The sequence below is a fragment of the Acipenser ruthenus genome, chromosome 8 (genome assembly GCF_902713425.1).
Source record: "Acipenser ruthenus chromosome 8, fAciRut3.2 maternal haplotype, whole genome shotgun sequence".
NCBI classification, from domain to species: Eukaryota; Metazoa; Chordata; class Actinopteri; order Acipenseriformes; family Acipenseridae; genus Acipenser; species Acipenser ruthenus.
The window spans coordinates 31,267,158-31,279,736 of NC_081196.1; the positions used below are offsets into that span (position 1 = coordinate 31,267,158).

General features: G+C 38.0%; 1 protein-coding gene across 12 annotated transcripts in view; it reads left to right on the top strand.

Moving 5' to 3' along the window:
* The window catches only part of inpp4aa (inositol polyphosphate-4-phosphatase type I Aa), a 92,689-nt gene that overhangs the window by 16,826 nt on the left and 63,284 nt on the right, over positions 1 to 12,579 (top strand). Inside the window, exon 1 of one of the 12 annotated variants that reach the window (XM_034010799.3) lies at positions 6,773 to 7,355. The exons of 10 other annotated variants lie outside the window; for them this stretch is intronic. The gene's annotated coding sequence lies outside the window, so the exon portion shown is untranslated. Of the gene's footprint in view, positions 1 to 6,772; positions 7,356 to 12,579 lie in introns of those variants that run through there. One more of the 12 variants, XM_059028814.1, reaches the window with a different exon arrangement.

Sequence of the window (12,579 nt, forward strand, 5' to 3'; positions counted from 1 at the left end):
ACTTACATTGAACAATTTAATGCCAGCATATAAATCTGATATGTGAACTTTTTTTCTTTGAAGAATAAGAAATAGGTTAGTGCTTCAGCTATTGAATGAAGATCCTTGTACCGTAGTAGTTATCTGAGTTTTATTGGAAATGTGGAATAATTATGGTGTTCAGCTTTGTGTTCCAAGAGATCTGAAAGCCTCAAGCTAAAATTACATTATCTAATTAGTAGCGAACACACAAAAAGAGCTGCTTCTGCTGGGTCTTAGATAATGCTTAAATGTGTGACCCTGCCTTGCAGAGTCTACGCACCACAGGGGCTTCATCTAATTTCTTCTGGATTCCTCTGTTGAGTGACTTCTAAGTGTCATTTGAAACAAAAAAAATAGAAGAGGGGGGATAGTGTTTAGGTCGGCCAGGGTGTCCTCTGCTCACCGCGCACCAGCGACCCCTGTAGTCTGGTCGGGCGCCTGCGGGCTTGCCTGTAAGCTGCCCGGAGCTGCGTTGTCCTCCGAAGCTGTAGCTCCGCGGTGGCTGCATGGTGAGTCTACAGTGTGAAAAGAAGTGGTCGGCTGACGGCAGGACAGCTTGTGTTCGCCTTCGCCGCTCAGGAGTCAGCGCAGAAGTGGTAGCGGTGAGCCGAGCTTAAATAATAATTGGATATTCTAAATTGGGAGAAAATAATAAAAAATAATTGGCAAATACTAAATTAAAAAAAGAAGAGTTTACCATTCACTGTTCAATTTGCTGAAAAGGACCAGGGATTAGTTTTGGGATTTTTAAAACACACTTGAAGAGTAAAGTTAGGAAGGGTGTGTCTGCTGGAACGCATTTGTAGAAGGAGCAGCACACTGCCATGTTCACGGCAACCTTTTATTTTTTATTTTTTTTTTTTTTTCAGCGTTCATTTTTGTATTCTGTTTTATACAGTGTTGTGTATTGTCGCCTATGACCTATGCCGTTTTTGGTGCTGAAAAGAAAAAAGTGTTATGTGCTGTTTAGTTACAAAATACATTGAATTATCTTTAATTTATCATGAGAATAAATGAACAGTCAGGGTGGCACTGATTTAACAAGACAAGTCTCCAGGGAGTCTGGAGGGAGGGGATCATTTAACAATGATTACCTCCTCTTTTGGGAAAGTTGGGAATAGAAATCTGTAAGAGATTCTGTATGTATTGTGAGCAGTGAAAAGTGTACAGTATGTTGTGATGTCTTAACTACAGACACACTAAATATGTCAGCATTACAGCCCTGAGTAGCATGCAATAAATATTGATATTGAATAAATGTTAGTTGGAATTTACTGACAGGTAAAAACAGGTGGCTGTTTTGTCAGAATGTTTTGTTTTCTCACAACCCCAGATGAAAGACAGATGAACGGTTTTTTTTTCTGGATGAAACAGAATATTCTTATGTCCATTATAATGTTCTTATGTGTGTGTATATATATATATATATATATATATATATATATATATATATATATATATATATATATATATATATATATATATATATATGTGTATATATATATATATATATATATAATGTAAAATGACCAATACATTACATTTTTGAGCAATGAAAGTTTATAGCAGCAATTTTAATAGTTCAAGCAGAATGTATACAATACTGTAATCTGGTTATACCAGCGTCTTCTGCTAATCATCTGTGTAAAATGTATCAGGTAAACACAATATATACTGGTCTCGGTCTTGGTCTTGGTCTCAACGTAGCCGGTCTCGGTCTTGGCCTTAAACTTTTGGTCTTGACTACATCACTGGTGAGAGGTTGACATCCATTTAGATGCTGATTTGTTTCTGTCTAGTCATCAAATGTCAGGCAGGGTGCTAAATAACTGACAGCACCGATGGCAATTGCTGCAGTGCCCGAGCTGCTTGCCACAATGCTTCTCAAATAATTAAAAAAAACTTACGGCAAAAGTTGCCTGTAAGCCCGCCCGTTATGGCCGCCTGTATCCACCAGCACCAGCACATCTGATCTACAACCCATTCACAAACTTGCTTGGCGTCATCTGGCCCGTTCTGTCACAGTTCAATTTAATTCTGTCTAATCTCGTCCTGCGATTATTATAATGTATTATTGTTGCCAATCTTTTTACTGTGCTCCTCCCAGCACTAAGCCACGAGAAAGACGTACTGTATCATTGGTTAATGACTGGCAAACAGAGGGAGGGGTGCGCCCAGGATTTTCAATCGCACGTGTTCACTGGCAGTGTCGATCTACGTTCCCACTAAGACTTTCATTTAGTTAGCCACTGTGGCTAAAGCAACTTAACATTTTGTAGCCACATTGGAAAAACTTAAGCCACTTACAATACTGTAAACAAGTTAAATGCCAGACCCTATCCTTTACAATACACATAAACAGTATATTTAAAGTGCACTGTAACTCTGATTCCCATTTAATAAATGCCAAACTTAGTCCCACATGAAAAAATGTCATTACAGATTTCCTAAATTCTGAATAGGTTTGCAGAGATATTCATGTACTGCATAATCCTTTAAAGTATTTTGACTGTGATGCGGTTTTCTTTCCACTGCAGGACAGTGCTATTACCTGATCAACCGCAGCTGTAGTTACACAAGCTTGCACTAATGTGATTAATAATATTAGTAGGATTGTACAGCCACTACTGTGTTTAAATTTTTTTTTTTTTTTTACTGTGTTTTCACCTGGGACTACTAACAGTAATATTGCACTAATTCTGACATTAAAACTCAGAAGCTGCGTGTTTCTGGCTTTCCGTCTGTGAAAATGTTCTTTTGGGACCAGAGGGTATGTTTGAAACCGTGATTGCTTCACCTCCCTGTGACTATCCCGGTCATATGTTAGTTGTGTGTACATGTTTGGTATTCCTTGGGCTACATCTTTCGGAACATGATTTTGATGTTTTGTGCTGATGTCATTTTCATACCTTCTGTAGATACTATTACCGTCAGCACAGCGATTGCCCAAATGTTCGCGAAGTACCAGCTAACTTGGGGCTTCAACTTGCACAGATTATTTTTTTATTATACATGCCAGGGACATTAAACTTAATCAGAAACAAGAAATGCTATGCATCATATTCCACATGGAAAGTGTGTATATTGAGAATCCCCGCCCCCCTCCCCCCCCGGTGACTATATATATATATATATATATATATATATATATATATATATATATATATATATATATATTAGAACTTGCTTGACAAACCGGGGGGGGGGGGGGGGGCAATTAATTCAACTTCAATAAAACGGGCTAAATGGGCAGTGGAATAAGAAAGGAACACCTTTCTAATTTTACATTCAAAACGCAGACAAGTTACCAATACAGTAATCAGTAGCCTTACTACACTATAAGCAGTGTCTTTGATACTGAAATCTATGTGAATGCAAGGTAAGGTGCAAACTGTTGCTTGATCGATCTAGGGTTGATATACTGCTGTATGTGTCTATTAAAGTAAAGCTTTCCTGCATTATACAGGTAGTTGTTTAGTATCTGCTGGCTCGGTCTATGTTACACACCAACGGTATGTACTATGATACCATGCTGTACTCTTCATTCTGTTTTGGGAGTTATTCTTTCAGCACCAAGAAAGCATGCTTGGGAAAGTGATTTTTCCTTTGGTCCGAAAAAATGATCATGATTTTAGCCTGCATTTCACTTCAGTGATTTGGTGAGTGAGTGCTGGAGTGATGTGCACAGAGTTAAAGCTTGCTTTTTAAAAGCATTATTTTGTGCCAAGCAAAACTGTAGATACGTGCTTTGATGGGTTTTTTTTTTTAATACACTGCTTTTATTTTATTTTTTTATACACTGGATATGAAAAACATATCATTTGCGCCACCCTTGGATGTGCACTTTGAAGAAGAGTCAGACAGTGGTATTCTTGGTATCAAAATAAAGGTAAGCGATTAGTTTAATCGCATATAAGGATAACTCGCAATCTTCAAAGAGTCATGAGATATGTTCATTTTAAACTAGGTGCACTTTCACCCCTTGCCCCTGACCAGAGGGTTAAGATAGCTAAGCTATATCATGCCCAAGGCAAGCTGCTCTTGTAATGTGCTTTACAATTGTTAAGCACAGAGTTTACAGTGTTACTTTTCTTTAGTTTTCCTCTAGCCTGGTATACCACAAGAGCTCCTGCACATAGTAAGGAGGGATCATGCAACACAGCCACTACATGAGGGGAGAATAAATAAGGATAAATGGACATTACTTGAGTCAAAGTGAAAATAAAGTGTTGCAAAGAAAAAGATCCACAGCAAAACTAGAAGGATTTTACACTTCTCCAGCACAGTAAGATGCATTCCTTTACAAACCTGTTGTACAACATGCATTGCCAGTTCCCACAACATGCAGCAGGTCAATAAATGATAATGGATACTAAGCTCAACTGATTGCAGTTATCTCCACCAACAGGTATTTGGCTGGCTATGTACAAAAGACAACATTTCTTTCTAACCTTCGACTTTGTACAGATTTATCTGAAGGGAGGCGATCACTGTGTAACAATTTTTTTTTTTTTTTTTGGTTCCTGGGTAGTAAGTGTTATTTCCTAATTACTTATGCCTCAAAAGTATAGAAAATGGCTATTATTCCCCACAAACTTTGCTTTTGTGACCAGGACAGTGACATTTTGAAATTTACCTATTTCCAATGAGAAAACGGGCGAATTTGTGTCTTTTCGTTCACATAAAGTCAGAAAAAAACAACATATGAATCCAAATTAACATGTATTTATACTAAAGTAATACAAAAATGACTACAAAAGATTTAGAAGTGAGTAGTTTTTCGAGATTTACGATTATACTGTAAATCACTTTCACGAATCAGCCCCCAAATGCAGTCTCCCATCATGTTCTCGGCCCACTCTTCCTGAGCAAACTGCTCCAGCTGTCTCAGGTTTGGTGGGTGCCTTCTCCAGACTGCAAGTTTCAGCTCTTTCCATAGATGTTCGATAGGATTCAGATCAGGACTCATAGAAGACCACTTCAGAATAGTCCAATGTTTTGTTCTTATCCATTCTTGGGTGCTTTTAGCTGTGTGTTTTGGGTCATTATCCTGTTGGAGGACCCATGACCTGCGACTGAGACAGAGCTTTCTGACACTGGGCAGTACGTTTCGCTCCAGAATGCCTTGATAGTCTTGAGATTTCATTGTGCCCTGCACAGATTCAAGGCACCCTGTGCCAGGCGCAGCAAAGCAGCCCCAAAACATAACCGAGCCTCCTCCATATTTCACTGTAGGTATGGTGTTCTTTTCTTTGAAAGCTTCATTTTTTCGTCTGCGAACATAGAGCTGATGTGACTTGCCAAAAAGCTCCAGTTTTGACTCATCTGTCCAAAGGACATTCTCCCAGAAGGATTGTGACTTGTCAATATGCATTTTAGCAAATTCCAGTCTGGCTTTTTTATGTTTTTCTGTCAAAAGTGGAGTCCTCCTGGGTCTTCTTCCATGGAGCCCACTTTTGCTCAAAAAGCGACGGATGGTGCGATCAGAAACTGACGTACCTTCACCTTGGAGTTCAGCTTGTATCTCTTTGGCAGTTATCCTTGGTTCTTTTTCTACCATTCGCACTATCCTTCTGTTCAATCTGGGGTCGATTTTCCTCTTGCAGCCTCGCCCAGGGAGGTTGGCTACAGTTCCATGGACCTTTAAATTCTTAATAATATTTGCAACTGTTGTCACAAGAACATCAAGCTGCTTGGAGATGGTCTTGTAGCCTTTACCTTTACCATGCTTGTCTATTATTTTCTTTCTGATCTCCTCAGACAACTCCCTCCTTTGCTTTCTCTGGTCCATGTTCAGTGTGGTGCACACAATGATACCAAACAGCACAGTGACTACTTTTCTCCATTTAAATAGGCTGAATGACTGATTACAAGATTGGAGACATGTGTGATACTAATTAAAGAAACTAATTAGTTTGAAATATCACTATAATCCAATTATTATCTTTTCTAAGGGGTACCAACAAATGTGTCCAGGCCATTTTAGAATATCTTTGTAGAATAAGCAATAATTCATCTCTTTTCACAGCTTCTTTGCCTTATTCTATGACATACCAAAGGCATGCAAGTATACATGATAAAATAGCTTTTAATTTCATCACTTTTCAGGAGGAATGAAGCATTATTTCAATAAGCTGCAAGGGTACCAACAAATTTGGGCACGTCTGTATGTATATATTATATATATATATATATATATATATATATATATATATATAATTATATGAATATATATATATGAATGAACTGTCTGAAATCAGGATCTACTATATATTATATTTAAATATAGGTACTAAGAAACTCAGTATTTTCACATGAAGTTTATATCATTGCCTTTTACATTTCTTTTTAGTGCCCTTACTACAGCATCAGTAAGAAACAACTGCTTTGTGCAAGTTACACTTTGAAACAAAACACTTTAAATATACTGTAGCACATTATCAGTCACTCCAGGATTTAGACGTATGAGGTTAATTAATGTGTAACCATTCAACTTTTGATCAATAGGCCAACACAATATTCCCAGGATAGGTTACTACCAAAAACCCATTAAAAATACTGTAAAAGGTAGATGGCAGATTGACAGCAAAAATAGGATTGCTAGGTTCATTGATTGCAAAACATTTTATTTCCAAACCACATACAAGCAGCCCACACAGAACTTTGATACTTGTTATTAATAATAATAATAATAATAATAATATTATTTATTTCTTAGCAGACGCCCTTATCCAGGGCGACTTACAATCGAAAGCAAATACATTTCAAGTATCACAGTACAAGTAATAATACAATTAAGAGCAAGATAAATACAATGACTGTGGCGTTATCTGTTATCTGAGTCATTTTATAACCACCAGTAAACCAGGTGAATAGCAGCAGACCTGTGAACACAGAACAAGGATGGAACACAAAGAAAACAAAACGTTAGCATGTCCACTTTAGCTCACCAACAATCAGCACACAGAGGCAGTAAAGCAATAGCGACCAGGGAATACAAAACAATGTCCTGTGTTAATAGTCACGTAAAACCATTCTCAAAAAATAATCCAGCAGCAAAAAATCGTATTGGTTGAAAAAGCAAAAAAAAAAAAAAAAAAATCGCAACGCGTTTGTAGTCCAACCCAGGAAAAACAAAGTAAAAAATATCCAAGGAAACGAAAACATCCGCGGTCAAAATAATAATAAATCAGTTGTGTCTCCGGTTTGTGTGGTTGTCCGTAGGCGCGCCAGTTACAAGAAAAACACGGACCCGTGTAGCTGCAAAGAATTCTGAAAAACAGCTGCCAGTCCAATGAAAACATAATCGCCTTTTTTTCCAGGTAAACGGCAAGGTAAGAAATAAGGGTAACGCTTTATATTGCGTGGCATAAATTAATATTAAATAGATGTGCAACTGCATATTAAATTAATGTTAAAGTAACCCTTGAAAATATGTAATCATTTCCCATTGTTTACATGTTTTTAATTGAAAATACAGTTTCTGACTTAATGCCGTTTTACATTAGAATATCTACTTCGCAAACCTGTACACATTTTAAATATCCTGCGATACACATTCAGCAGCAAACACAAGCAGAAAGAACAGGAAAAGGTGCCCATAGAGCAGGGGTTACCAAACTTCGCTGCAGATGGATTTATTTCATAAGTTTTGGTTAAGTGGCGCAGCTGTGCTTTGATTTTTTTTTTTGGGGGGGGGGGGGGAGGGGGGATGTTGCAAGCCAACTGAATGTGATTTTGCAAGTTGTATTTGGTTGCACAGAGTAGTGGCGAAAAAAAGTAACATGCAAGGCTTTCGTTTCCTTCTGTGTTGTGCGCATTCATCTTTTTTTGTGCATGGCAGTTCTGCGTCAGGTAACGGCTGGATGTTTTAGTTACAGTGTTCAGAAATTAGGATTTAGACTGTGTTTTTGTGCACATTGTACTGGTTTTACTCAGTGATTCCTGTTCAGCTATTTATGAATGCGAATAATAAGAGACATGCACTTCTTTCTTGTTTGATGACCACAAAGAAGTTATACAAAGGTGTCTAATTTAAAGGTTTGATAAAAACGTCTGTTTAGTTTTTGCAATGTATTTTATTTACTAAAATTAGTGTTTCATTTTTTTTTTGTCACATATTCTATGTGATTTCAATCTTTCACAATATTTATTCAAATGGGAGAGAGGGAGGGAGGAAAGGGAGGGAGAAAGGAAAGGGGGGAGAGAGAGGGAGGAAGGAAAGGGGGGAGAGAGAGGGAGGAAGGAAAGGGGGGAGTGAGGGAGGAGAGGGAGCAGAGGATGGGGAGGAGGAAGAGGGGAAGGGGAGAAGGGAGAGAGGAAGGGGGAGAAGGGAGAGGAAGGGGGAGGGGGGGCTGCTTTTATTGTATTACTTTGTTTTTTGTAGATACTGATTTTGTTAAATGTATTATTGGCACCTTCTTTAGCATACCGTGTTTCCTGCTATCCCACTGCTGAAAGTACTTTAAAAGAAAGAAATCAATATACACTACTGGTCAAAAGTTTTAGAACACCCCCATTTTTCCAGTTTTTATTGAAATTTAAGCAGTTCAAGTCCAGTGAATAACCTGAAATGATACAAAGGTAAGCGGTAAACTGACAGAGGTTAAAAAAAAAAAGTTTAGGTTACCAAAAACTGAAAAATAATGTACATTTCAGAGTTATACAAAAAGGCCTTTTTCAGGGAACAAGTAATGGGTTAACAACTTACAGCTGTTCTGCAGCAGTGGAAGTAAATTAAGCCTTGAAAGTTGATGCTAACAATTCCTACAGGTGTCCCAACTTTTGTTGATTACTTACAAACCCTCTGTCTGTATAAAAGCAGTGTTGGAACAGACTGTGTTACTACACCCTCTTAAGCATTATTTGGACAGTATTGTACTGCAGGAAGTAGTATATTGCTCTCATAATGGCGAGAAAAAGGCAATTAACAAAGGAAGACAGACAGACCATTATAACCCTTCAAAATGTAGGTCTTTCCTTTAGAGAAATTCCAAAGAAAGCCAAGGTGTCGATGAGTACAGTTTCCTACACCATCAAAAGGCACTTGGAAACTGGAGGAAACTCACAACAGAATAAGAAGGCAAGTTTCTGAGAGTCAACAGCTTGCGTGATAGGCGGCTCACAGGACAACAGCTTCAAGCACAGCTTAACACGGGTCGAAGTAAGCAAGTCTCAGTTTCAACTGTGAAGAGAAGACTTCAAGCTGGTTTGACAGGTCAAGTGGCAGTAAGAAAGCCATTGCTAAGATGGCAAAATAAGAAAAAGAGGCTTGCCTGGGCCATGAAGCACCGCCAGTGGACTACTGAAGACTGGAAGAAGGTCTCATGGACCGATGAATCAAAATTTGAAATCTTCGGTTCATCACGCAGGGGTTTTGTATGCCGTCGAGTAGGCGAAAGGATGGTTCCTCGGTGTGTGACACCAACTGTCAAACATGGAGGAGGAAGCGTGATGGTCTGGGGCTCTTTTGCTGGATCCAGAGTCGACGACTTGCACAGAGTGAGTGGCACCCTGAACCAAAACTGCTACCACAGCATTTTGCAGCGCCATGCAATACCCTCTGGTATACGCCTAGTTGGTCAGGGGTTCATGCTGCAGCAAGATAATGACCCAAAACATACCTCCAGGCTATGTCAGAACTACCTTAGAAGGAAAGAACAAGACGGTAGGCTTCAAACCATGGAATGGCCAGCACAGTCTCCAAACCTACAAGTGCAACACATTTGTGGGAACTTCTGCAACAGTGTTGGGAAGAACTTTCCGAACAATATTTCCATTGTAGAAAGAATGCCACGAGTGTGTTCGGCTGTTATATCTGCAAAAGGTGGCTACTTTGAGTCAAAAATTTAGATTAAATTTTGTTAAACAAAACGATTCCATGATTTCTGTTTTATCTCAAATTGTTTATTTGTTCTATGTTTTAATTTCAGAGTACATTGAGACATTAAACTGCGTAAATTTCAATAAAAACTGGAAAAATGGAGGTGTTCTAAAACTTTTGACCGGTAGTGTATATTTCCAGTTATAATCTATGTAGAAAATACAGAATTCTCCAAAGAACATTTTTATTGTTAAGGATTGCTGTAGAAACAGTTTTGTTTATGGATAAGATGGGGAGTTAGCTGGGGCATTCCAAGCTGTAGTATTTAATAATTAATAAAGCAACTTCCAGCCATTGTCGTAATGTAAATGACGTGATCGATTTTGGAAACATGCAGTGCTGCAGTCTACAGTAGCTTGTGTACACTATAGTAAATAGGTTATGGAATAATGACAGCTGGAACATTACAGCAAGTCTTTATGTGGTTGAAATGTGTTTCTAATTATATTACTATTTGTTCAATACTAATATTGTCCTTGTGTACATTGTGGACCTATGGTATAGGAATATTTAGATTTTTTTTAAAGTATAATGGAATAGAACATTAAATAGAGACTAGCACAAGCTGATGTTGAAATCAGAGGAGAATCAGATTGTATACATCACATAACAGGACACATTAATCCACCTAAGTGAGCAATTAAATGGACATAACAACATTAGCTGAAGTGATAATATAAAAATATCAAATCTGCTTTGCAGTATGAAACGGTGTGAAGTGATCACTTAATAACTTGTATCCTCATCAACTATGTTCTTTGCAAAGGTGCTTCTTATTGCAAAATAAACAGGTCCTGAATGTTTTTTTTACGTAAAATAATAAATACATTAAACCAATATTCCTATAAATTTCATAGGAACCACCTTACTCTGATATCTAGATTTAAAGGATTTACATAAGATTTTGTATGTCCATCTGTATGTCACACTGACAAATTAGCATACATCTGGAGAATCGCTTATCAAATTGTGATTAAACATTTCATTGCTAATTCTTATTCTTCTCTTCTGTACTGTTAATATATGTCATGATCAGCCACTTTTTCATCATACTGATCACTCTAATTTTAAATTTACAGCCTTGGCAGTGGATGCATGTTACTGACATACTTGTTAAAATAGTTCAGGTTTAATGAGGCATATACGAAACCTTCAGCTCTGAAACACTCTCATGAGTTGGTCTTATATCATCTCTAGGGAACCCTAGGTCGCCACTCAATGGTCACAAACCAAAAATGAATCCCTGTCCTATATGACTTGTAAAAATGTGCAGTCTACATTATTTCATGTAATTCTATGTCCTGTAGTATATAACCAAACTCCTGGATAAATGAAGACCTCTGCATTTATAACCCTAGTCATTAATACACATATTCATGGACGAGCCCTTGTTCTAAGACATAAAAGAAGAAACAAAGGCACCTGTTATGGGTGTGCAAAAACGTGATACTAGCACTCTGAATTGCCTTTTTTTTTGGCAGGTATTCAATTCACATGTTAATTTCAAAACAAGAAAAGCTGTCCGCCCTCATGTTTCTGATTGATTTCCAATCAAGCTGATTGGAAGAATATTTTCCTCTCATCCAGGGCGCTGACATTTTTATTGGCATATCAAGGTCATAAACTGACTTTTCATTGTCCATTTACAATCTTGGTACATCAGTACGGTAGTAAAAATGTCGTTCTGCCTCAGTAAGATAATGATTCTACAATCAATTTCATACATTTTGACACATGCAATGATGTTAATCATACTATAGGAGGCAGTGTGGTGCAGTGGTTAAAGTCCAGGGCTTATGCAAGTCACTTAACCACCTTGTGCTCCATCCTGCGGATGAGATGTTAAATCAATGTCCTATTGTAAGTGACTCTGCATATAATGCACAGTTCACAGCCCATCGCTGTAAAGTGTTTTGTGATGGTGGTCCACAATGAAAGGCGCTAGATAAAAATAAAGCTATTCTCTTATTATTATTATTATTATTATTATTATTATTATTATTATTATATTACTAAACTAGCACTGGCTTACTTCCTTCAGGCATTCAATGCTTGAAATGCGCATTTCCAAAATCTTGAAAACTATAACATGATGACTGTATGATGACATAGACAGTTGAATTTATTGCAGACAAGGAATAGGAATTTATTGAGGATTTGATACAAAGTGCTTTTATTCAATATTTATGTGACAAAGTTAGCAGCTTAAAAAATATAAAAAAGGTGTAACAGGGCGATGTTACATACATGGGCCGTCACTGAATAATACTGAATCAGACAAAGAGCATTGGGTGTTGACACGCCGCACAGGCGCCCAGATTTAATAACACAGGCCTGACGCCTGGCTACCAACAATGGTAATCGTAGCACCGGATTCAATAAAGAAAAGAAAACCAAAGCTAAAAATAAAAGTTTGCCACACATGGCGAGTGGTAGCTTCACTAAAAGAGATGTCCCGTTCCAGGAACCTACCCTACGAAACCCTCACTCTACTGTTGTTGGAATCAAATACCCTAAACCTAGCCAAAACCCGGTGTCTTCCCGGGAACACCGGCCTCTTCCTGACAGCCTTGGCTGGGCAGTGCCTTCACGAGCACTGTCTTGGAGTGGCAGGGTTTCGTGCAGTATTTCTCTCCTCTGGAGTGGACGCTCTCCTCCTCGGTGTACACGAACAC